The sequence below is a fragment of the Camelus dromedarius genome, chromosome 6, assembly GCF_036321535.1.
Source record: "Camelus dromedarius isolate mCamDro1 chromosome 6, mCamDro1.pat, whole genome shotgun sequence".
Classification (NCBI taxonomy): domain Eukaryota; kingdom Metazoa; phylum Chordata; class Mammalia; order Artiodactyla; family Camelidae; genus Camelus; species Camelus dromedarius.
Genome location: NC_087441.1, coordinates 59,694,262 through 59,721,380, shown reverse-complemented (window position 1 = coordinate 59,721,380; position 27,119 = coordinate 59,694,262). Strand labels below are relative to the sequence as shown.

Genomic DNA, 27,119 nt, shown 5'->3' with positions numbered 1-27,119 from the left:
TCAGGTGCCTTTCTAACCTGCATGGTATCTTCTTATATCTTCACTCTCCCCCAGCCCCCTAATGTCACATACTCTTGTGTTTTATGGCTTTAATGATTGGTTTTTTTTTACAAAAATAGTTCAAGTTTATGTAAAAATGTCAGGTCAAGTGGTCGGTTTGAATATATTGCTCCTTAGTACTTTAGCTGCCTGCCAAACCCACTTCTCACTTTGCTGTGGTTTGTGTTCCCCCAAAAGTCACATGATGAAACTGAACACCCGATGTGATGGTCTTTGGGGGTGGGGCTTTGGGAGGTGGTTAGGACATGAGGGTGGAGCCCTCGTGAATGGAATTAGTGCCTGAAAGAGGCCCCAAAGAGCTCCCTTGTCCCTCCCACCATGTGAGGACAAAGAGAAAAGGCATCGTCTATGAAATAAAGCAAGCCCTCACCAGACACTTAATCGGCCAGCACCTTGATCCTGGACTTCCCAGCCTCCAGAACCATGAGAAATAAATTTCTGTTCTTTATAAGCTGCCCGGTCCATGGTATTTTGTTATAGCCACCCAAATGGACTAAGACATACTTCTATTCCCTCTACACTGTATAAGTTTCTTGTGGCTGTTATAATAAATGACCACAAACCGGATGGCATAAAACCACAGGAATTTATTCTCTCATGTTCTGGAAACCAGGAGCCCAGAATCCAGGTGTTGGCATGGGCGAGCTCCCTCCAGAGGCTCGAGGGCAGGTTCTGTTCTTAACTCTTCCAGCCCCTGGGGGTGCAAGTACTTCTTGGCTTGAGTCCACATCACTCCAGTCTCTGCCCCTGTCTTCACATCACTGTTTCCTCTTCTGTGTGTTTCTGTGTGTCTATGTCCCAAAGATCCCTCTGCCTCTCTTATAAGGATACTTGTGATTGCATTTAGGGCCCAAAAAAGTAATATCCACTCTTTTGCCATGGAAGGTCACATACTCACAAGTTCCCAGTCTTAGGACAGGGACATAACTTTTGGGGGGCCACCATTCAAGCTGCTAACCATTGTTAAAGAAAAGATTATCATGATACATGTTAAAATGGTAAGAAAGATTTGACTCAGGACTATTGTGATAGGTTGTTAAGACTGCTGCTATAGCGGGGAGAGAGATCGGCTCAGCTCTGAATGCGACAAGAACAGGTGGGGATTTATAGCCAAGGAGCAGGTTGGAGGGTGGCGAGGATTACTAAGAGGAGACATCAAGGAAGGGGAACACTGGCTAAACAGGATTCTTGCTGAAGGCAGGCCAGGGTGATCAGGTATCACCTAAAGGATGGTGGATGATGAGGAATTTGATCAGATATTGAGGGTGATCAGATATTAAGAGTGGGATGTATTAAGGGTGCTAAACTGACTAAGCAGGATTCTGGCTCATACTGGGCTCTGCAGGCTGGGCAAAGATGGGGGCCAAGGTTAAGTCTGTTTAGGAGAGAGTCTTTGTCACAGTTCTCCAAGCAGTATTTTCCAGACTCAGAAAGACTATAAATGTCAACCCAAATTACCAAACAACTGAGCTTGTGCTGGTCGGGGAACTTCTGGATTACGTGCAGCAGCTGCCCAATTGGAAGAGTGGCTTCGTGTAAGATTCTCTCTTGTCTCCTGCAGTCAATCTCTCTTGCCTCTCCAGAGGCCCTGGCGGTGTGGACATGCTGCCCTTTTTAGGAGGATTAGTTTACAGGTCACTCTGCTCCCCAACACCCACACTGCCCTTACCCTCCCACCCCCTCCTCACTCCCACCCCCACCCTGCCTTAGAGAGCAGCACCTGCCTCTCCCTGCATGTTATTGTTTGGATTCCACCCATGAGGGCTGATGTTAGGAAACGCATTGTGACATCAGAGAGAATATTAGATAAATCACTATGTGGGAAGAGGAAATTGATTGCTGGTTTGGGGCCCAGCCTGGAAACATTTGGCAGCTGATAAGAAGTCCGCAACCATCCTAAGGATGGGATTTGGCAGGAACCCTGTGGCTTTCAGTGGGGGTGGAGCTGGTCTAACTTCAAGATTTGTGTCATGGGAGGAGGCTGTTGCGGAAATCTCTTGCACAGAAGGGGAGGAGGGATCTGCCTGCAAAACCCAAAAGGACCTCATCCTTCCAGGTAGCACCAGGGTGGAACCAGGTCCAGATCTGTCTGGACTCACATCTGAGCAGGTAGATGCCAGCCTGTATCCTGCCCCAGACTCTGACAGGGAGAAATAAATGGAATTGGCTCAACAATTCTATAGGTAGCTCCCACTGGGGCTTCAGGGAACGAGAGGCCCTGCTCTCATGGTATTTTCCAGTAGTCTTCTACAGGCTCATTTTTCTACTACAGGATGACACAACAGTGCTTTTTACTGGTCAACCTGAAACTCTCTCCCAGAGCTGTACAGGAATTCAGACCTCTAATTATACTGCGTTCAGCTCACGTTTATTGAACCGCAGCCTGTCCTGCCTGCTGTCTAGGACACCTTCTCTTTATCTCATTTAATCTTTTCAACCACCTTCGAGTTAGAGGTTACAACCCTCTTCAGTCCATTTTTTTGTGAAGAAACTGAGGCTCAAACAGTTTTTGGCTTGCCCATGTTCTAATGTCTAATAGTGGTGGAGTCAGGATTGGAATCCGGGGCTGCCGACCCCAGACCAGTGTGTGTTCTCGGTGCAACCCCAAGGGACAGAATCCTGGAGCTAACTGGTGGCGGCCTCAGGTCTTCAGGACATCTTACTAAGCCTGTTGAACATGCAAAGTCTGGAATTGTCCTTCTGCAAGTCTCAGGAACACTGGAGAGAGGGATTGTTAGCAAGTGGGGTTTTTTTTGTTGTTTTGGTTTTGGTTTTGGCTTTTGGTAACTACTTAGGAGTTTCATTTGGGAAGACAATATTTGAATGAATAACAGTACAGAATTCTGTGTATGACGGGGCGGGGGATCATCCAGGGTACTCAGAACATAAGGTTCTGCTGAAGTGGCTAAGGGCTGTCAGAGGGCAGAGTAGGTCACCAGCCAGGATCCTGTTTATAAGAAGCCTGCAGGACGCTAACTGAAGTCAGTGTGTGAACTAGGGATGTGGGCGGAGATACGACCTGAAGCCTGGTGCTATCTGAGCCCAGGCCGAGGAAATCCATCTTTCCCTTTAGAGGAATGTGCCTGGGGAAATTTAAAATTTAAATCCCACCGTTTATTTTTCAAGTGACAACAAACTAAGTTTCAGAATTTGAGAACCGTATGAGGTCTGTAGGTGAGAGGTTTGTCCTAACATCTGAGTATAAATTCTAGCGTTTATTGTTTGATAGACAATATTGATGAAAAATTAAAGTTGTTTTACTTTTCACTTTGCAGCAGACACAGCTGCTACCCAAACACAATGTCCCTGCTCTGGTTGACCTTACAGCTTCCTTTATTCTGTTTTGATGTGACTTCTAACTCATTGGAGATACTTTCTTTTTATAAAAGAAAATGAAGTTTCAAATTCATTTTCCTTACTAGGGTAGGTTTAATCTGATTAGGTTAATCAGATTGCATGTAGGTGATTGTGAATGGATTAGAATCTCCTGAAAGTTAGACAAAAATGTTGCTGGCACAAGCTGATAATTTAGGATACTCAAAATTAAATTACAGACTTTAAACTACATTCATTTTTTTGCTTATTCATTATTTATTCTGCATCTGTTGTTCTTTTTGTCTCCTACTTTGTTTCATTTTTTAACCTTTTTTTTTGTTGGGGGGTAGGTAATTAGGTTTATTTATGTATTTATTTAATGGAGATACTGGGGATTGAACCCAGGGCCTTGTGCGTGATAAACACAAGCTCTACCACTGAGCTATACCCTCCACCCTCGCCTCCTGCTTTGTGAACTGAGGGTTCTAATTTTGTCCTCCTGGTCTGGTAAATTCCTGCTCTGCAGAAGGACCGGGCTGTGCTTCAGCCACACCAATTACAGACCTTGTTTGCTTCTTTTCTTTTTTTATTTCTCATTTTCAGTTTTGTAGGGAGGCTTCAAGAAATGGTATGTCTGACTAGATGCTGCTTTTCTGTGATGTTAGTTCAGAACCATTGAAATCCTTGGAAAGTGTCCTTTTGTTAAGATTGTGGGTTTTTTTTTTAACACTCCCAGTCTTATCTTCCTAAGTGTAGCACTAACAAGTAACAGTGGATGCATTTCTCTCTCTTGTTCTTCAGAGCTATTTTAAAAATAGGCTTGTTGAGGTCTAATTTACATACCATAAAATTTATCCATATATAGTTTAGTAAATTTACACAGTTGTACAGCCGTTGCCACAGCAGTTTGAGAACATTTTCATCACTGCTCATGGTTCGCTTGTGCCTATTCGCAGTCAGTCCTCACTCCCACCCCTGGCTCCAGGCAGCCATAGGTCTTCTTTCTGCCTCTACACATTGGCCTTTTCTAAACATCCCATATAAATAGAATCATGTAGTGTGTGTTTTTTATGTTTGGCTACTTTTCATTCACCTTTTTTTTTGAGGTTCATCCATGAAGGATATATCAGTATTTGTTCCAGAGCTATTAAAAAAAAGCCAACTTTTCTGTTGTGACAGTTTCAAAATGAGAGAGACTAGTGTGAGTCACCCACACATATTTCATTCCCAGATTCAGTAATTAGGAACTTACAGTCAATTCTGTTTTATCTACTGGCCCCTCTACTTTTCTCTTCCCACCTGCTTGGTTTATTTTGAAGCCAATTCCAGATGTTCTGTCACTTACTTTGTAAATAGTTTAGTATAGGCATTTGTATTTATCTCCTGCTTTTCTATAGTTAAGGAGCTAAATATTTGCCAAAAATGTTGATACTTGTAAAGAGGAAGATAAGAGAGCTAAATAGTGGTTTAACTAAGATGTAACACCCCTGCTATGTTTAAGGCAATCCAGGTACATGTGGCAATCTAGGGTATGATGTATAAATCTTATATGTCTACCAGGTCTGCAGTATGTAGTTACAATACTTGGCTCAAACATCAGTCTATAAGGATAGTGAACTTTCCCTCTAATATTTTTTAGTCATATATATATATATATATATATATATATATATATATATATATATTTATTTATTTATTTATTTATTTATTTATTTTTATGGTTTTGTTTTGCTTTTAAGAAGAGAGATGTGTTGGGGGATGAATACATTGGGAGTTTGGGATTAGCAGATACAAACTGTATAAAATAGATAAACAGCAAAGACCTACTGTACAGCACAGGGAACTATATTCAGTATCTTGTGATGACCTATAATGGAAAGAATCTGAAAAAGAATACACACACACATACACACATATACACATATACACGTATATAACTGAATCTCTGCTTTACACCTGAAACTAACACAACATTGTAAATCAGCTATACTTCAGTTTAAAAAAAGAAATAATACAGAGAAACCCCAAGCACACTTTAACCCAATTTTGCCAACGGTAACACTCTGCAAAACCACAGCACAGTATCACAACAAGATACTGACTTTGATACAAAATACAGGACGTTATCCTCTCCTTAAAATCTAGCAACCACTAATCTGTTCTCTACTTGTATAATTTTGTCATTTCAAGAATGCTATACAAATGGAATCATATGGTAGATGACATTTTGGTTACTTTGGCATTTTTCACTCAGCATAATTCTTTGGAGATTCATCCAGGTTAAAAGAAAAAGGAAGAGAGATGTTTTAGAGAATAATATGAAGTCTTCTGTTGAAACCTGTTATGCAGAGAGGTGAAAGCAGATAATTTCAAAGTTGCTAATCTGATATGGTGACCAAGGTGAGGATACTCTTTGGTCATAGTTTCTGTTGAGGAGTTCAGTTGGCTGTGGGTTAGATGGATTCTGCTTTGAATTAGAATAGGCAAGGATAAGTTAACTCCTACAGGGCTTTTCTCCTGCATGGACCCTTCATTAATAATGGTTTTCAGCATTATTGAATATAAAATATAAGTTAGCTTCTTTTTGGAATACACACACAATTGGATAAAGATTTCTGTAGCAGACAGTTAAGGCAGGCTCTCTCAAGGTCCATTCCCAGCCACCTTATTTGTCGCCTTTCTATGCTATAGAGCCTAGAAATCCGAGTGTTCAGCTTTCCTAACCACCTTCTAGTCAGGGGTGGCTGCAAGATGTAGATAAAACCAAGTCTGCTGAATGAAAATACATACCAGAAGTGGGAAAAGTCTGTGGCCTTTTGCCTTCTTCCTGCCTGGAACCTGGATGTGACAGCTGGAGGTAGTGCAGCCATTTTGACATCATGAGCTGATCATAGGATAAAAGCCGTCAAATGTGAGAATGGTGAAATACAAAAATAAAAGGGTGGGTGGGTACAGCTCAGTGGTAGAGTGCATGTTTAGCATGCACGAGGTCCTGGGTTCAATCCCCAGTACCTCTGTAAAAAAATTAGTTAATTAAAAAAAAAAATAGAAGGAATCTCAGTCCCTGAGGGTATTGCTGAACTGTTGCCCACCTCAGACTGTCTTCCTCGGGGCTTCTTCAAATGGGACAAAAATAAACCCCTATCTAGGCAGGTCTAGATAGTCAGATTTGGGGGGGGGGGTTGTTGTTGTTTTGTGTTTGTGTGGTTTTCATCATTGATAGTTGTGTGTTTGTAGCTTTTTTGCCACCTCAGAGCACTTTCACACCTAATGCCATCCTGGACTTGGGAAATTTTAAGCGTGGAAAGTCCTAGAAATTATCTAGTCCAGTGGTTCTCAACCAGGGGGTGGAGGCCTCGGTGCTTGGGTGGGGAGTGTGTACTACTGGTATTTAGCACTTAGAAATCAGGGATGCAACAGCCTGGGTCGTGTGGGACAGTCATACAGCATAAATGTTTCTGTTCAAATTGCCAGTAGTGCATGGTAAGAAACACTGATGTAGCCTGCTTCCCTGATTTAGTCCTAGACAAGGAGCAAGCCACCCAGGGCTCTTGAGACCCCGTTGCACTGGCCTGGGAAATCTGGAGGAAGTTCCCAAGGTCCCCTTCCCATCCACACCTCTCTTCAGTTTAGCCTGGTTTCCCATTCACCGCTGTTACTGTGCACTCCTTGATTCCTCAAGCTTCCGGCCTCAAGGCTGCATCCCACATGGGAGACAGATGCAGCGCAAGCTAGCGAGTAAGGGGGAAGGCACGAAGGGCCCAGTGAAACCCCTAGAGCCTCTGCAGAACCGCACTCTGAAGAGTCTCTGAGCATCTGGGCCTAGAGTTTGTTCACCCTCTAGTCTGCAGTGCATTTGTCTTCCAGGCAGTCCACCTGTTAACAGTGTCCTGGGATACTTTTAAGAAAAAACTTGCATTAAAAATGAATAGGAATTAAAAATGTTTAATTCATCTGGAAAATTAACAGGAATATTCTTATTGTATAAAAATATATGAATATTTAAAAGACTTTTGAAACATATTGCCACATTTCCAACAGAAAGTTTATGGAGTTTACAATCCCACCGGTCCTATCTGGGGGGATCTCTTTCAGTGCACCCTCATCATGTTAGTATTATTAACTGTTACCTTAGACATACCATTAACATTTTCTAATTTTCTTATTTGTAAAATGAAATATGTACCACTTACTCCACCATAGTTATTATGGGCATTATATGAAGTAATTAACTAATAATACATCATTAAAAAAAATGAATAGGAGCTGGAAATGGGAAAGTCCTGGCTCCGTCACCAGGCGCATCTCTTCTGAGCATTCTCACGGGTAATAGGGGTAATGGCACAGCAACCATCTCCCAGGTCCTAGTGGGGATGTGGCATGGGAAAGCAGTTTGGAAATGGTACACAAGTACATATTCTTGTTAGAGCAATGATGCTTTTAATGGCTTTGAGCATTAATCGTAGACAAGGTCATGTAGCAGGCCTGTGGGTCACAGTTTAAGTTTCTGTTGATTCTTGTTTTATTAGGTTCAACCGCATTGATTTCAGGCCGAGGCAATGGATTGAGTAAGTAATAAAGACAATAGGGACACACTTAGCAAAGTCAGAAGAGGACTGTACCCAGCTTAGTCATATTTTTTTTTTCCGGCACAGAAGAGCACAGCTTTTACTGTATTGGAAAGACTGCTGTGAATGTGCATCAAGATGGGGCTTGCATTTGGGGCTCTTTCTTAGGAATTGCTTTTCCCGCATCATGATTGCAGAATGCATGACGATCGGAGTGCTTCTTTTCCAGAGGTTGACTTCTCTTCACGTGGTACCTAAATCCTCCCTACAAAATCAGCGCTTAGACTTGTCTCATTGTTTTCTCTAATGGAAGCACCAGCCTGATTCCTAAGTATTTCCAGTGTTTTGCCCTTTAAGGAGCACATGCTTATAAAAACAGACGAGAACTTTCTTTCAGCAAAAAGTCTTTTGTGTCTCCCCTCCACGGTTTAGGTTGGTGGGGCTGGATCTACATTTGCATTCAGAAAGGAGAGGCCTTTTTAGCAAATAGAGCACACACACCGTCAATTCAGGTTGCTCCCTAAGCTTACTTAAACATTCTTTAGAAACACATTCCTTTGAAGAGCTCAACTGGACTCCTGCCTGGAGAATGCGCAGCTCATTCAGAGCTCGGCGTTACACCCTGCCACTCACCTGAGGGCCTCTCTCTCTGGAAGGAAACAAAACAGAACAAAATGCCTGTCAGCTGTGTATCCTGCAGGATCTTTGCATTACAGAAAAGTACTTGTTTCAGTGACTTGGGGAGGGGCTTTGGGGTGACATCCGTTGGAGTTGACTTGAGAAAGATTGTTTCTCGCACTGCAGTGAGTGGGCGTTTGTGTGAGGCTTGATACTGAGTGCTGTGACAAGATTCTTTTTTTTTTCAATTCCTTTCTCATTGAAAAGGCATTGTGGTGCTGCATCTCAAAGATGAGAAAGTTATCTTCAAAAACGAACAAAGCGTAGACTTGAATCGAGCAGTGCCGATAACGTGACCATCCCACACTGACTCTCCGGCTTTCTCTCTTCTTTTCATGGGTCTAGTTTGTGGGATAAATTCTCAGATGCTCACGTCTTCAGCTGAAAGTTCTAGTCAGCTACCACGGTACACAGGTAGCACAGTTACTTAGCCTCTGCATTCTCATTAACATTAAATTGCACTTGCCCTAACATTTCTTTTTATCCCATTTCCTCACTGATTATTAGACATATGTCATTTTTTTCTCCTGAGGTCTGCTGCATTTCTTCATAGCAATAATGAAGTCAGACCTGAGATTTACACTGCTTATTTGCTTTTAAAAAGTTTTTTTTGTTTTCATAGACATAGTCATTCTAAATAATATAACATTCTGATAATTAGCATAACCATAATAAAAACAATCTAACTGTAATTATCTCAGGCAGAATAACCATTTCAACATCTCAATAGAGATATGAAAAGAATTAAATCCAGATCCCTGGCTGCCAAGCTTACAGCCTCGTCTTACTTATTTTTTAGCACTTTCTGGGCTGATAAATATTTTTAAAAAACAGCTTTTAAAGCATATGTATGTATCAGACATACAGAGAGGAGCTCATAGGGATGCTTCTCAAGCTCTTCTAAAGCATATGTAGATTTGATCTTCACATTCCTTACCTGACAGCACTCTTCTTGAGCTTTCGGCTGTTGTCAGGAAAATATAGCAATTAAATCTCATTATGATGATTGCTACAGAAATGTCAGCCACACAATGTGGCAGTGCTATTCTAAGCTTGTTATTTATCTTATTAATTCACTTAATGAAAAACACAGAGATCTCAACGTGGGGTATAAAGAAAGCCTGCCAGTCCCTAGCTAACGGTCTACCTCTTCAAAGACTTTTTCAGCACAGGGAGGGGAGCAGGTGGGGAGGTCCTGACAGGACTGCACTCATCCTTTGGGGCTGCTGCTCCACTTCTAGCTAACCCAAGCTGTAACCCCTCCAGGTCCTCCCTCCCCAGCCTCCTGCTGGGGCTTCAGGAGCCCCTCCACCCTCTCCAGCCCTCATGCAGCAGAGCTTGGCTTGGACCCATGCTGTCCTTGCAGCTGCAGTTGAAGGTAATTTGCAGAAGGCCTCTTGCCGAGATTAGTGACTGAGCTACAACTACACAGCCTGTCAGGCGATGCCCCGCCTGTTGCATTAGGACTGTGGGTGGACCTGATGCTTTTTGGCTGCAGGGGATCTCAAGGCAGGATTGGAAGGTGGACAAGGGAAGTGGGCCCCACTGCCTGGAAGGTCATGCTCTCTGCGCAGTTAGGAAGCAGTGTGGATTGGGCCCAGTGTCTAAGGTGACCACCTCTCCTGGGTAGAGAAGAGAACAGAAGAAGGTCAGTAGACTTACATCAGTTCAAATGTTTATCTTATGCCTCCTACATCTCTAGCAGCCCCAGGGATGTGGAAGAAGGGTTTCCAGTGCCCTGTATGGAGTACAGGCTTCTGAGTCAGATGGGACCTGTGTCTGGTCCCTAGCACTGTCCTCCCTGCCTCTGTGAGTCCCTTAGACTCTTCATCGATTCATTCGATTCAACAAATATTTGTTTAGTGCCTACTATGTGGCTGTAGCCTTGAACAAAACAATTCTTCCCCTCATGGAGCTAGAAGAGGGCAAAACACAGTAAACAATAAATAAATAGATAGTTGTAAGTGCTAAGACTGCAATTTTAAGTAAGGGAGTCAGAGAAGGCATCACCAATAAAGTAAGATTTGTGCAAACACCTAAAGGGGCTAGGGGAGGCATTTAGATTTCCATTTATCCGATACGGATTTGCATTCTATATAGAGACAACAGTACAAGGGTCCAGAGGAGGGGGGAACCTGGGTGTGCTGGAAGAGTAGCAAGGAGGCCAGGGTGGCTGGAGTAGAGTGAGCCATGGGGCTAGTCAATGTCATCAGAGAGGAAAGCGGGAGCAGATCCCGGAGGGCTCTGTAGGCCATTGCACAGACCTGGGCTTTTGTTCTGGGTAACATGGGAAGCCATGTTCGGGGGTGAGGGAAAGGGGATTTGAAAACGTAAAAGAGTGACCTAATCTGACTTCAGGTTTACCAGGATTACCTTGGCAGTTGTGATGGGGAATAGCTATGGGGGGAGGGAAAGGGCTGGAGCAGAGAGACCAAGCAAGAGGCTGTGCAGTGCACAGGTGAGACAGGATGGAGGCTGGACCCAGATGGTGGCAGGGGAATGAGGGGAAGTGGTCAGATTCTGGGTGTGTTGAATAACATCCACCTGCTGGAGTGGTTGTGAGGTTAACTGAGTTGCATATCGGGCGCTGGCATTGGTAGGTTCTTAGCCAAGGCCAGCTGCTGTTATTGTTATTGAGGGGCTTGTCGGCTTGTAGGACGGTCCTGACACCCACACAGGAAACAGGTCAGGGATTTGTCCATCTGGTCAGCAGGAGCAGTGTTGGGAATGGAACTCAGAGTTGCTGGCTTTGAGCCAAGTAGACTGCTTCCTGCCTTTCCCTTTAACTGAAAATCTAAATTACTGTGAAACCACAGCAGAGAGGGCTTGATTAAATCACATACTGGAAAAGAGCTGCTGCCGTCACACCTTACTTAGCGTGAGCTCGACTGCCAGGCACCACTCCTGGGTCCTGTGTGTCCACAGGCGGGTGTGGTGGCCGATCGGCCTGTCACATCTGCTTGAGTTCAGCCTTTTGGTTTTGGTTTTACTTGCATTTTCCACCCCCTGCAGACAGTGGGCCTCAGCCCAGTCCTGGGACTGTGCGGTTCTCCCTCCTTACCGGCTCTCTGTATTCCTGTTTACTCCAGGGCTTGCGCTGCCCTCCACCCATGTGTGTGCCTGACATGCTTGCCACCATGCTGAAACAATGAGAGGCTTTGAAAGTAGATGTAGGGAACTTTGGTCAACTAATCTTCGACAAAGGAGGCAAGAATATACAATGGAATAAAGACAGTCTCTTCAGCAAATGGTGTTGGGAAAACTGGACAGCAGCATGTAAAACAATGAAGCTAGAACACTCCCTTACACCATACACAAAAATAAACTCAAAATGGATCAAAGACTTAAACATAAGACAAGATACAATAAACCTCCTAGAGGAAAACATAGGCAAAACATTATCTGACATACATCTCAAAAATTTTCTCCTAGAAGAAATAAAAGCAAGAATAAACAAATGGGACCTAATGAAACTTACAAGCTTCTGCACAGCAAAGGAAACCATAAGTAAAACAAGAAGAAAACCTACGGAATGGGAGAAAATTTTTGCAAGTGAAACCGACAAAGGCTTGATCTCCAGAATACATAAGCAGCTGATACGACTCAATAAGAAAAAAATAAACAGCCCTATCCAAAAATGGGCAGAAGACCTAAACAAGCAATTCTCCAAGGAAGACATACAAATGATCAAAAGGCACATGAAAAAATGCTCAATATCACTAATTATCAGAGAAATGCAAATCAAAACTACAATGAGGTATCACCTCACACCAGTCAGAATGGCCGTCATTCAAAAATCCACAAATGACAAATGCTGGAGAGGCTGTGGAGAAAGGGGAACCCTCCTACACTGCTGGTGGGAATGCAGTTTGGTGCAGCCACTATGGAAAACAGTGTGGAGATTCCTCAAAAGACTAGGGATAGAGTTACCGTATGACCCAGGAATCCCACTCCTGGGCTTATATCCAGAAGGAACCCTACTTCAGGATGACACCTGCACCCCAATGTTCATAGCAGCACTATTTACAATAACCAAAACATGGAAACAGCCTAAATGTCCATCAACAGATGACTGAATAAAGGAGAAGTGGTATATTTATACAATGGAATACTACTCAGCCATGAAAACCAACAACATAACGCCATTTGCAGCAACATGGATGCTCCTGGAGAATGTCATTCTAAGTGATGTAAGCCAGAAAGAGAAAGAAAAATACCATATGAGATAGCTCATATGTGGAATCTAAAAAACAAAAACAAAAACTAAAACAAACAAACAAACAAAAAAACAAAGCGTAAATACAGAACAGAAATAGACTCATAGACATAGAATACAAACTTGTGGTTGCCAAAGGGGCGGAGGGTGGGCAGGGATAGATGGGATTTCAAAATTGTAGAATAGATAAACAAGATTATACTGTATAGCACAGGGAAATATACACAAGATCTTATGGTAGCTCACAGAGAAAAAAATGTGACAATGAATATATATATGTTCATGTATAACTGAAAAATTGTGCTGAACACTGGAATTTGACACAACATTGTAAAATGATTATAAATTAAAAAAAAAGAAAGTAGATGTAGGGGATAACTGCATTTGCATTTCTTAATCATTTCAAAAGATAATGTATTTGTGTCGTGAAGAAGTCAGGGTTCAGTCCAGGAAACAGAAACCGCTCTGAGTACTTTAAGCAGGAAGAGATGGGGATTAAGTGGGCACAGATTTATTAGAAAGGACAGAGCCCTGAAGAGCCCTCTGTGGGACCCAGGGTGGTTCCCAGATCTTTGAAGAACAGGCCCACCATGAGGCTCCCAACTCAGAGGACATTAACTGGGGCTGTGGGTATAAGAAGCCATTCTCTGCCTGGGTTTCGGGGATCAGGCAGCCTGAATGGAGAGGGATCTGCCACCACCATGCCTCTCTTCACCTGGAAGGATGGTCCTAGAATGCGGCTACCGAGAAATGTCTGATTCCCACACCTTGCTTGCCAGCCCGTGCTATGCAGGGCAGGCCTCCGCGTCCCTTCCTCATTTTGCACAGGTGCCTCTGGTTGGATCACATCCAACCTCTAGCTGCAGGTGTGGGATCTGCAAAGTGCAGTTTTTAGCTTTCTGCTCTCCAACCAGGAGGAGGATGAGGTGAGATGAAACAAGCCAATTCCCAGTCCCCAGGACATCCCGTTGGTCTCTGCTGAGCACGGTAGGGCCCCGTCTTCCAGTTGTGTTAGCGTTGGCCAGTTTTGAGCAGATGCCCCGTGCAACAGAAAACTATGTTAAACACAGAGTCCAACTGTCAATATTTTCTAAGCTTATCTTTAGTCCAATATTGTGTACTTTGTAATGGAGGAGCTCTTATAATCAGTTACATTGCAATGACCCCTCTGATGTCTATAAAATAAACAAAGTGGGCCTCATTGCTGACAAGCAGATTTCAGCTTATTTATATTTGGAAAAAAATAATGAGTCTGGATTTCTGTTTATTCAGAATGTTTTTATGGTTCAAATTGTTACAGAAAAAGACTAGGCTAGTCACACTCTTTATCTAAAATTACATTATCAACATTTGGCACCAACAGCAATTTTAGCAGACCACTTTCACTATGAAGATACTCGGGAGTGGGTGTCAGGTCCAGGTAAATGTTAAGGCAGACATGAACTGGCATGAACACCAGCCTGACTAGTCTGATTTCTCTGGAGCACAGAAGTAGCCATTTCTTGCAGCTTTGTGTAGAGTATGTTTTGTGAAAGTTAATCAAATTTCTCAAACCGTTACCTGACAAAGCAGCAGGGAGTTAAGCTAGCCTAATTAGTTTGAGAACTAAATAAGACAGAACAAACATAAAGTAAAGCACAGAACAGGATAAATGGATGTTGGTGGCCTCATCTGAAGGGTACGTTACTTTTTTGTTATTGTTATTGAAGTGTAGTTGATTTACAATGTTGTGTTAGTTTCTGGTATATAGCAGAGTGATTCAGTCATACATATACATACATATATTCATTTTCATATTCTTTATCATTATAGGTTACTACAAGATATTGAATATAGTTCCCTGTGCTGTACAGTAGGATCTTGCTGTTTATGTTTTATACATAGTAGTTAGTATCTGCAAATCCCGAACTTCCAATTTATCCCTCCATCCCATTCTTTCGCCCCTGGTAACCATAAATTTGCTTTCTATGTCTGCAAGTCTGTTTCTGCTTTGTAAATACGTTCATTTGTGCCATTTTTTTTAGATTCTACATATAAGTGATATCCTTTTGATACAATAGTAAGTCCTGTCCATCACAGGGTTCCTGAAAAGTACCCTGGATAATGAAACTGAAAATGGCAGATCAGTGTCTTTTTGAAAATTGGAGGTTGGGATAAAAAAAAATTGAGTAAAATACCTCCTACACATCTAATACTACTTTATATACACAAACACATACTTTAAATATATAGAGTAACTAGTGTTCTAAAGACATCTGTTTCCAATACTATATTCCTTGGTAACCCTTCTTCTCTTAACGGTAATCCTTCTCTTCTGTTGTTCAGGAAACATCACTGCAGCTGTGTTGTGGACTGATCCAGCTGCCAGTTTGACGTTGTGCAACCTGCATTTTACCCCCAACATTTGATTATGAAAATTTTTCTGCCTGCAGCAAAGTTGAAAGAATTTTGCTGTGAACACCTGTATACCCATCACCTAAATTCCACTGTCCATATTTTCTATGAAAGTTGCTTTATTACCGAGAGTTATAGGTGCTTTATCATCTATAGTCAGTTAGTGATTGCTGCACAACAAATTACCTTAAACTTAGGGGCTTATTCAAAACAATAAGCCTTTATTTTCTTATACAGTTACTGGGAGTCAGGAATTTGGGAGTGGCTTCTCTGAGTGGTTCTGGCTCGGGCCCCTTGTGAGGCTGCAGTCCAGACATTGGCCAGGGGTTACAATCATCTGCATCTTGACTGGGGTTAGACAGTCCACTTCCAAGGGGGCTCATCCACATGGCTGAGGGCTTGAACCTTAAAAGATGGCACAAGGCAGTTTCAAGTGGGTGCTGTTGACAATACGTAACCCAGAAATGATAAGGTTGGAGGGGGTGCCCGGAGAATTCAGGGAAGGCTTTTCCCTGAAGGTGGGACTTGCCTGGATCCTGTACCCATGGGCACGGCATTCCAGCCAGCATAGATGTAACACAAGAGTAGAGAGAGAAGCTCATATGGAGTGGAAAACACAATGAGAGCATGCTCAGAGACACATACTGTGGGCAGAAAGGGTTTAAGGTGGTAGATTACATTGGGGAAGGTGGCTTTAATGGATCCTCGAGGAGAGGCCTCGGCTCCTGAGGCTGAAATCATTAGATGTGGTCATTAACATTTGAAAAACAGCGGCACCCAGAGATTTATTTTCCTAGGTGCACACTCATTTTTAGTCACACAATCAGTGTGTTCATCGCAGGCTAAGAGCTTTTTGATTTTCCTCACAGTACATCTTCCTGATTTTTTTTAAATTTGTATTCCTGTTCCTGAACCCAGAAGAGGGCCAGACTGGACAACAGAAAGGTCTCTGGGAATGTTTGGCTCCCCTTAAACCAGGAAGGTGACAGCTAGTGCCCCTCTCACACAGGTGCAGCCCCCACCCAGGACATCAGGGGGCGGCCAAGGCAGGGCGGGGGCTTCTGAGTGGTATGGCAGGTGGTTTGTTGAGGGTTTTGAGATCCTCGCCTAGCGGCGGGAGGAGGCAAGCTCACCTCACTCTGGGGGAGGCCGGCTGCCCTCTGGGTGACTGTTGACCCGTCTCCCCTCTCTCCCTGAGAGCTGAGGCTCTTACTTGGAAGTGCACCCAGGACCTGCCCCTCTCCTGGCAGCCTCTTGGTGGTTGGTGAGCAGAGGTGGGTGCTCTCCCAGGTCAGCAGTGATAGGCCCGCCCAGGGAGGGGAACAGAATCCAGGGGAGGTTCGCCTTCTGAACTAGGTTGGGAACATATTAGACCCTCTTGATCTGAGGGGGAGGCTCATCCTTGATGGTCAAAGAATAAAGAGTAAACAATGAAAAATACCTGATTAGGCCAAGTCATGACGTGACTCATGAATCAAAGAATTCCAAGCTTTGAGTGCTGGAGAACCTTGGAAATCACCTTGTACAGCCCCTCTTTTAAAGATAAGAAAGAAACTGGAAGCCAAGGGACTTGGCAGTTGGTTGGAAGCCTGGCCAAGGAGGGCCTGGGCCTCCCAGTTCTCTGTTAATAAAGGCTGCCGTTTGTTTTGTGCCTACTTTGTATGTGTGGCTTCTGTGTTGATGCTTCACACAGTGCCCACCCATTACTTATATTACAAAAATAAAAAAGATTGCCTTTAAATTTTTCCCCCAAAATAATATTTAGTATTTATGGTATTAACACTTGCCAGGGACTGTTCTAGATTCCTTACAGATAGAAATACTCATTTACTTTTCTAACAAACCTAGGAGGTAAATACTATTATTATCCCCATTTTCTGGATGAGGAAACTAAAGCATGAAGAGATCAAGTGAAATTCTCCAAGGAGACGTGATGTCTAGCCAGTGAGTGACTACATTGCTTCGACGTCAAGCACGCTGGCTGCACCGCCCACGCCTTTAAGCGCACTCTGCTCTAATGCCCCGTGCAAACATCGGTGCTATTGACTGACTCTTTCAAGCTTTGTGTTTTCTAGGCATGTGATGGTCTTGTGCTTCCAGGCCTCCCTGTGTTTGTGGCACCATGTGACTATTACTGGCCAACAAGTTGTGAAAGGTGTGTTGTGTCACTTCTGGGCTAAATCATGTGATCACTAGTGTGTGACCCACCAGATCTGTCTTTCCCTGTGCCGAGGAGACCAGTGGTTTCTCTGGCAGCCTGGGCAAGTGAGAGAGGAAGCAGAACCCCAGCCAACCCAAGGTGGATAGAGCTGGAGTGTGAAATAAATTCCTGTTTAGCTGCTGAGATTTGGGGTTTGTTCGTTACCAAGCTCATTCTGACTGATATAATCTCTCATTTGCCTAATATTTCAAGGAGTACATTAGTAATAAGCTGGACACTTAAAGGTCTTTCCAATTTATCGAATTATTTATCCAAGTTATTATTTGTTCATCCAAATTTTTATTTATCTTTCCAGTGCCTCGTTGGATAGCATTCATCTTCCTTATGTATAGAAGGCAGCCTGGTACTGTGGAAACAGCATGTAGCTTGAGGTTGAAAATTCTGGGTTTGGATCCTTATTATTTTTTTAATACAACAGTTTTATTGAGATATAATTCACATACCATATAGTTCACCTATTTAAAGTGTACAGTTGGGTGGCTTTTTAATATAGTCACAGAGTTGTGCAACTATCACCATAATCAATTTAAGCACATTTTTATCATTCCAAAAGGACATCCCTTAGCAGCCAGTCCTAGGTCCCTCCAGCCCCTTCCCCAAGCCCTAGGCAACTGTGAATCTATTTTCTGTCTCTGTAGGTTTGCCTTTTCTGGACATTTCATATAAATGGAATCATACAGAATTTGTGTTAAGTCCACAAGGACAGGGATCTTTGCTTTGCTCTATACTGTGACTCTAGCACCTAAACAGTGTCTGGCACATAGTAGGTGCTGCATATCTATTGCTGGATGAGTGGATGGCTGCCAAAGGCAGGGGCTGAGGAGCAGGGTGGTGATAGCTGGATTTGGCTCAGCATTGCCCTGGATGGAGAATGTAGGGGCAACTGAATAACCTGGTGGCAATCTCAGTCTCCTATTCATCCAGAAACTTCTATCTCAGGGGCTTATTGTGAAGTTTGAGAGATAGGCCTTGTAAAAGCCACGCCCTTGGTGCAGAGTGGGTCCTAAATGAAACACCCCTTTCAGGACTGAGGTCATGGAGGTGTGGGTGCAGGGCCACATACCCTAGATTTCTCTTCCTCCATAGACTCTTCCCAAATGCACTTTTCTCTGGACCTCACTGGATTCCCACCCTTCCAGGGAAACATACTGTCCCTGGCTTCCCTCCCCTGGATACCTGGCCCTCAGAGATGAGACCTGAAGCCATGGATGGCACCCATTTCTCAGAGGCACACCCTGAGGCCGTGGGAGGCTCCTGCTGCTCTGAGTAGTGCTCTAGGCACTGCTGGCTTCTGGCCAGTGGAATTCCTACTCCCACCTGCAGGCCCAAGCCTGGGCAGTCTGTCTGCCTTCCTCTAAGTACTCGGTTCACATTATTTAAGACACATTCAAGGAGACAGAGTAGTGCAGTGATGAAAAGTATTGGTTTGAGGGCCAGATCTGGCATTCATTAACTGTGAGGCAGTGGGTAAGTTACTTAACCTTCTTGAGCCTTTATATCCTATCTGTAAAATGGGGGTAAGAATTGTATAATAATATGAAGACTTGTCAGGGTTGTATAGTGTAACGCATGTACAGTTTTGAGTGCAGTGCCTGGTCCAGTAAAATTATTGCTGCTGTTTTTGATCGTGATAGTGTTGAAGTTGTCATGGTAGTGTTGAAGTTGCTAATCTATAGAGAAGAAAAGAACTAAATTTAAATTAGTTTTTTTTTTTCCTAAATTGCCCTAAGATCTGCTTGATGATTTTTGTGGCAAATCACTGAATTCCCATGTTTGTTATCTCCTGAAAGGGAAGTGAGGGAAAACGGAGAGAGAGGAGCTGGATGGCCACAGCGGCCAGTGCCTCACAGTTGGGTTTTCAGGATGGTTCTTGTTGGAGGGTTACCCTGACTGTTCTGTGAGTCCTGAGAAAGTCAAGTTGAAAGCAAGTTCAGGGCCATGTTGTCCGCCTGCGTGAGGCATTAGAACCTCAACACACAGGTGTTACAGAGTTTGATGATAATTGTTCCCCCAACATAAACTTGAAACAATATATATTTTTTTAATGGTAAATTTTATATTTGCTAAACTCTAAGCACAGCCAGGAGACAGGTCAGATCTCAGAATCAAGAAAGCAAAGGAGCACTGTTCAATTTAGAATGACCATGATGCAAATCTGAGCCACCTGTTGGTTTAGTTTTCTAAAAAACAGTGCAAGTCTCTGCCTACATTTTGGGGCAGGGGTGCAGTTCTGGGTTTGCAGAATTCCCGGGTGTCCTCTGGAGCCATTGTGGGGTCCGGAGTGCTGGACTGCAGGCCAGGGCTGTGCTGGGAGCAGCATGTGTTTCTCTGTTGGTGTGCACTTGGATTTCAACCAGAAGGAGGTATTTTCAGTGCTTTTTGTGGGGTTAGTGAGCTAATTTCTTGGCAGTGTCAGAAATGCCACTAAACTTAGGAAATGGCTGCTTCAGCGCTTTGCACATAAATATCAATTTTAATCAAAGATCCTGATTGGGGGAGATTTCTCAGCTCATCTGGAAGGAGGAACCATCCTTGCTGTCTTTCTTTTCTTAGAAGAGTGAATGGTTCCCCCTTAGAAAAGTCCAGATCCAGAGGTTTGGAGCTTTAAACAGTTTTTTCTTTATTAAAATAAAATGTACCAACTGAAATGTGAACATACGGATGGATGAATTTTCACAAAGCAAACGTAACTACCACCCAGATCAGGAAAGTGAATGCTGCCAGAGGCCCCAAATCCTGCCAATCACTACCTGCCTTCCTCCCCAAATCGCTCTCCTGTTGTGACTTCTAACATGATAGATTTGTTTTGCCTGTTCCTGAATTTTACATCAGGAGATTCATACAGCGTGTCCTTTCTGTGTTGTGAGATTCATCCATGCGATTATGGATAATAATCTCTCATTGATGTTTATTGTTATGAATAGATCTGAATAGTCTGAATAGATCACAGTTCAATCTCTTCTACTTTTGATGGACATTTTTGTCTCTTTATGGATTTTTTTTTAAATGCTCTGTATTTCAAACTTTATTTTCAACTTTGTGTGCTGCTAAAGCACTAAACAATTACTGAACAATAACTCCACTCCTTCAGAACACAGCACATATATTGTGGCTAATTTTATTCTGAAATAGAAAGGCATTGATTGATGTTGGTCTTAGGTGGCGCTGAGCTTCACGAAGAGACAGAGAAGTTTATACTTTATTAGAAAGGAATTAAATGTCTCCCTACTTATGGCATGGTAACGGGATTCAGGATGAATTTGTTATTTCTAGAGATAAATTGTAAAAATTACAACATGGTGAGAGAATTTAACATTCCAATTTGTGACAACAAGAATGACCAGATTCTGTTACATTTCTGTTACTTAAGTAGTGAAATCATAAATGTCATTATGGTGCTCATAAGGCATCCTCAGTAGCCTGTCATATTTTCTGAAGACAGAGACAATTCACTTTATCCCTATGCTCATATTGATTACTAATAACTTATTTTACAGGGTTGTTTTGTTTTTGTTTTTTGTTTTTAACTGTTGTGAGTGATGCTGCAATGAACATTCCCAGTAGAACCTTTGGGGTGCAGGTGTTTCCGTTTCTGTGGATTATATACCTAGAGCTGGAAAAGTTCGGACGTACGATACGATGCTTGGCACTACCAGACCATTTTCAAAAGTGGTTATACCAACGTACACCCCCAACCAGGGGGATGGGGGACTTCCCATTGCTCTAGATCTGTGTCAACACTTGGTATTGTCAGTCTTTTAAAATCTTAGCCTTTCTTGTCCAGGTGGAGTGGTTTTATTTTCTTTTTCCTTGATAACTATTGAAGTGGAGCACCTTTCTTTCTGTTTGTTTGCTATCCAGATGGCCCCTTTTGTGATGTTACCTGTTCAAGAGTCTGGCCCATTCTCTTGCTGGATTGTCTGTCTTTTTCTTATGGGTTTTGAAGGCATTCTTTATGTATTCTGTGCGTAAGACCTTAACTGGATATATGAGCTGTAAATTTCTTCTCTCACTGATTTCACTGGGATGGATTCCAAGCTGGGGTTCAGTCTCTGTGAGGGCTGGTTTCTTTCCACTTTATCCTTATTCCGAGGGTGATTGGCCCTTTTCCAAGTACCCTGACTGAAGTGTAGAGTATTTACTCAGGCCCTTCCAACTCACTGTTCCCTGAACTCTCTTGGTAGCTGCTTGCAAATCAGTGAAAATGCCACAAAGGAAACGTGACATCACATGTTTGGCTCACTCTTTACTAGCCTTTTCTTCATGATCTTGGCTACTTAGCTCCCTTCTGCCTTGTAAGCTCTCTGATGTTTTCAAATAGATTTTTAAAAATGTTTTATGGGGCTTTTCTAGTGTTTATTGGTGGTAGGGTTGGTGTGGTTGGCGGACAGAATGGCCCTCTAAGGATATGTTCACTTCCTAAGCCCAGAAACCTGTGCATATTACCTTATATGATAAAAGCGTGAATACTACCTGATGTGCTCCCCCCACCCCCTGCCATGTGATTAAGTTAAAGATCTTGAGAGGAGGAGCTTATCCTGGATTATCTGGGTGGGCCCTACCTGGTAGCCCCTAAGACGTAATGTACTACAGCAGCCACAGGAAACAATCAGTTGGTCTGATGTTAAGTTAGTTGGTCCATAACTTCTTTGAATGAGTCGTAGTTTAATAACTTTGTTCCTGTCAGCTTCTAGATTTTAACTGCTATTTCAGATTAACCTAGTGGAATGCAGTTCTTTCTTTGATTGTAGTGATGACAGGTGTGTAATTTTTAATACATTGTGAAAAGAAGCACAGTGAAATTACATTGTTACTATGGAGCTGGTTTCTTTCATTGTATTAATAGAAATTAAGCAACAAATTGGATGAAATTCAGATAGGCTGAAAGTCTAACGCCCATTATTAGTTTTCTTTAGTGTTGTATTAAAGATTTTGTTGAGAAGCTGATTAAGTGGAAAAAAATCAACTTAAAGTGAAACCATTATAGATGAAGAAATTTGGATTTATAGTCTAGGTAGTTTAATTAGGTTTAGCTAATTATGTTTAATCAACATAATCATCCTTACAAGCTGCTTCAAGGAAAAACTGATGCTTAACGTTTATTCTGACAACTTCTAAACATTCAGTGGCAATACTTTTAACAAGAGAAATGATCTTGTTCTTTTGATAGTTAAAGATTGTTAAGTAGAATAGAAATCCAGAAGCCCCGCTGTTTGTTTCTTAAGGTTGTTGGGCTCTGGAGTGGGGTGTGGGTAAACAACGGTAACACCGTCTTGGATCCTGGGGTCTTACTGGCCAATTGCTTGATTTTTTGTTGTTGTTTTTTGGTACCCACCTATCTGCAAGCCCTTGAGAGCAAAGCCAGTGTCTCCATACCTTCACTGATTCATTCAGTAGATTGTTACTACCCTCCTACCTTGTACCAAGTGCTGTGCTGGGTACTGAAGATGCTTTGAGCAGCAAAAACTGACATGGTTCCTGCTTTCATGGTGTTTATAGTCTAATGGGAGACAGATGAGCAAAAATAAATCATTAAAATGAGTGTTATATAAACTGAGATAAATGATCTGAAAGAAAGGAGCAGGAGTCTATGAGAACATGGGAGAACAGAGCTTGTTCTAAGCTGGGGGGATCAGGAAAGGCTGATGATGAGCTGGTAATCTGTTGAACATTTCAGGCAGACACATTGGCTCACACAGTCATATGATGCAAGACAGCATCTCACCAAGGCGGAGCTGAAGGAAGGCCCAGTGGGACCCACTCTCTGGAAGTTAAGAGTTGTGTTGAGAGAGATGACACTAGGAGGGTGGTTTCACGCAGAACCTTTGAAATCAAGTCAGGGACATAGATCTGTATCTGAAAAGCAATGGAAGTCGGTATTAGTTTCCTTGGGCTTCCATAGCAAAATGCCACAGACTGGGTGGCTTAAACAACAAGCATTTATTTTCTCAGGTTTGGAAGCTGGAAGACCAAGATCAAGGCTGGGTTACAAGCCTCCTTCCCTGGCTTGCAGACAGCTGCCTTCTCTCTGTGTCTTACATGGCCTTTTCTCTCTGTGCATGCATCCTCGATGTCTTTTCTTACATGATGTGTGGACTGAATGTAAGTGTCCCCCCAAAATTCACATGTTGAAGCCCTAACCTCTAGTGTGGCTATATTTGGAGTAAGGAAGTTATTAAGGTTAAATGAGGTTATGAGGGTGGGGCCCCTGGTCTGATAGGATTAGTGTCCTTATAAGAAGAGACATCAGCGAGCTCACTTCCCACCCCAAACTCTACCCCAGCTGCCCACACCAAGGAAAGGCCTGTGGCAGAGTAGCAAGGAGGCAGCTATCTGCAAGCCAGGAAGTGTGCTCTCGCCAGAAGCAAATTGGCCAGAACCTTGATCTTGGACTTCTAGACTCCAGAACTGTGAGAAAATAAATTTTTCATCAGAGAGACGGTTGTGAGAGAGATTTTGGAAGCAAAATCAACAGGATGCAGTGATGATGGATTGAAGCATTCAACAGAGGGAATGGGAAAACAGAGATTTCAAGATTGACTCCAAATTTTTAGACTTGTAGAATTGCAGTAGGAACACTGGAGATTGGGTTGGAGAAAGGTAAGTTTGGTCTTAGATTTGTAGAGTTGAGGCACTTTTGAAACGCCTGTGTGGAAATAATGAGTAGGCAGTTGGCTATTTGGGTCAGGAGTTTGGAGGAGAGACTTGGGAATAGAATCCTGGGCTTACAGATGATAATAGTTCTTAGTGCACTGGCTGGTATATTTTAGGTTCTTGATAAATATTTTGAATAAAAAATAAATAAATTGTGGTCTAAACTGTCTTATTACTATGAACTGGAACAGGGCTTAAGGATAGTATATAATCATCTCCTTTGAAAGTTTATCTGTTGAGGAAGAAAATAGTAGAGGCATGTCCCACCAAACAGAACTGGTTCTTTGGATCATGTGATCTTTTGCGTGTGGGTAGTTGACTTTCTTAGTAACAAGTTTGGAAAGAGATTGGAAAATGAACTCAAGCACTGAGAGTCAGAGAAAATTTGGGACCTCTTCTCATTTCCTTGAAAGTCCCATAGCTTACAGCTGTCGAATCTGTTGCATAAGTCGCAGAGCCATCAGGCCATCACCTGCACAGATGCCCCGACAGAAGCGTGCTGCATATGCTTGGCTGAAAATCTGTCATTGTCCCAACAGAGGGCAAAGATGCAAAAGCTATCTTAGCAATTACCACAGCTAAACCACAAGGGATGATAAAGATAGGGACCCAAGGTCATATCAAAATGGTCTACTGTCAACAGTTTGCATCACTATTTTCTGGATTATTAAGGGCTTTTGCTGAGCCAGGCGGGACGTGGCAACCAGATGACCAGATGAGCTAGGAAGTATTCCCTTGGACTTAGACTTCTAGGCTGCAGAGTGGAAGGCGTGCACAAACCCAGCTTTTCTTGCTTCACGAGAACATAAATGGTGCATGTTTTTAAAAGGCAGCCAATTAGATTAGCTTTGATTGTGATAGCAGTTGCTGTTTGTTTTATCTTAGAGGAGAACAGTAGGCAGATAGACACAAGGAACGACTGGCTCAATGTCCTCCCCCATTCTCTTCTTTGAAATGTGATTCTTGAAATACCGCAGGAGATAATGTGCTGAGAAATACAGAGATTTTATTGACTGTTGCCCTGGTTTTCAGAACTTCATTCAGAAGAGATATTCAAATTCAGTATTTTTTGAGCACCTGCTGTGTGCCTGGCTGGAGCTCTGGTGGCCCTTGCCATTGTGGAGCTCTCAGTACATCCCAGGAGACAGACGTTAAACAAACAATGACAAGTCTAATCAGAATCATGAAGAGAAACCCCCCAGGTGCCTGCGGAGCAGATTTACCTGGACTAGGGGTCAGGGAGTGTCTCTCTGGGGAAGTAACATCGAGACTCAGGGGCTTCACAGGTGAGTGAGAATTAAACCAAGATAAGGAGAGAGAGTTCCAGATGAAGAAAGCAGCATGTCACCAAGCCAGGAATCAAGAGTGGGGTCAGCCTGAGAGGTGAGGCTGGAGTGAAGGGGCTGGTGGCCTGTGAAATTTTATCCTAAAAGTTATGCTGTGAAAGGTTTTAAGAATAGAAGTGACCCAATCAGATTTATGTTTTTAAAAGAGCACTCTGGCCTCAGTGAGAAGAAACCAGAGAAGGTGAAATAAGCCCGGTTGGCAGGCTGTGGTACCAACCCAGGTGAGCGGCAGGAGATGGAGTTCCATTTAGTTCAGGGCAGAGATGTTGGGGGCCTGGGCTAGAGTGGTTGCAGTGGGGCTGGGGAGAATTGGATAGATCGCATCTATTTCCCTTTGTAAAAATACTTGTTTTTTCCTCATTACTTAAATATTTTTCTTATAGACAATCTTGAGAAAAATGTATAAGCACAAGAAAGAAAGTCATCCAATCCGATCTCCCAAGGAGCAGCATTGTTTCTTTAGTATAAATCCTTCCTGCTTCTCTTTTATGTATTTATGATACATGTTAATTTTAAAAGCAAAGTTTATATATTATGTAGATATTGTTTTATAATCTATTCTTTAAATAATATCCTTTCTTACCTCCCATGTGAGTTCTTGGGCCTGTGTTGGCAGTTGAAATGCCTTGGTATCAATTTGTGCATTTCCCCAGAAAGAATCCCCAATCAGGGTATATAGATAAACTCAGGGCCTATTTTTAGAGCCTGCCATTCACGGCCTTGAATCCTGTTAACTCCTGGCCTGAAAGAACGTGTACACATGGTGTGGGCCTCTCGCCATGGGAGAAGGGTCCCTGGGAGATGCTCTGTAGAAGCCGCAGGACCCAGAGCTCTGCTACAGGGCAGGCAACCACCATTCGGGGTGTCTCGAGGCTGTTGCTTGGGCCAGTGAGGTGCCGACAGAGCTCAGCTGCATCTCTGACTGGTCAAAGGGAAAGGACATCACAGAATGAGGATGAGCTGTCGAATAGCTTCCTGCAGAGTGAGGTGAAGCAGACAAGCTCACCCGAGACCTGCTGAAGGGGAAATTAAGAAATGAAATACTGAAAATAACATGACGTTATATGTCAAATTGATCTCTATTAAAAAAGAAATGGAATAATTTGGGGGGTGTCATCTTGAAACAGTGCATGTGACGACCCTTCCTGATAGTTGAGAACACCAACCGATACCCTAGACTGGGATTATTTGCCAGCCCTGTTTGGTTTGTCGCTCTCACTTTAACAGGGCTTACTTGTGCTTTGCAAAGTCTGTAGAAAGGATTCTAGCTTCCTGGGTTAGCGGTACACACCGGTGGCCTGGGAAGATTTTTTTTAGGGCAGCCCCAGAAGATTTAGGGAATAACATCTCTTGATTCTAGAGACATTTCTTGTAGAATTTTCCCCCTTTTCTTCCAGAGGAGATTAGGAGAGAGTCTTACGGTCTTGAGTTTGCACCCTTCCTGAGCTTCGTTACCTGGCCCCAGCACCACTAAGGAGGAAGGAGTCAATTCTAGCCGCCTGAAGCCCAGCCCCAACCCTCCTGAGATCCAGCCCTTGGTGGGCACGTCACGGCGTCAGAGGTGCAGGGAGTCGGGATTACTCCCCGGTCACAGGCACTCCTGGGCAGTGAAGCAGGGATGACCCTTTGTGCCCTGAGTCCGCCTCGGTCAGATGGAGACGGCAGGT

The 27,119-nt window shown here is 43.1% G+C and overlaps 1 protein-coding gene and 1 non-coding gene across 3 annotated transcripts in view; one reads left to right on the top strand and one right to left on the bottom strand.

Moving 5' to 3' along the window:
- Positions 1-27,119, top strand: part of ANKRD6 (ankyrin repeat domain 6) — a 196,320-nt gene that overhangs the window by 54,329 nt on the left and 114,872 nt on the right. The gene's annotated exons all lie outside the window — the stretch shown is intronic.
- On the bottom strand, positions 3,756-3,828 carry TRNAD-AUC (transfer RNA aspartic acid (anticodon AUC)). The gene has a single exon. It is a non-coding gene; the product is annotated as a tRNA-Asp (tRNA).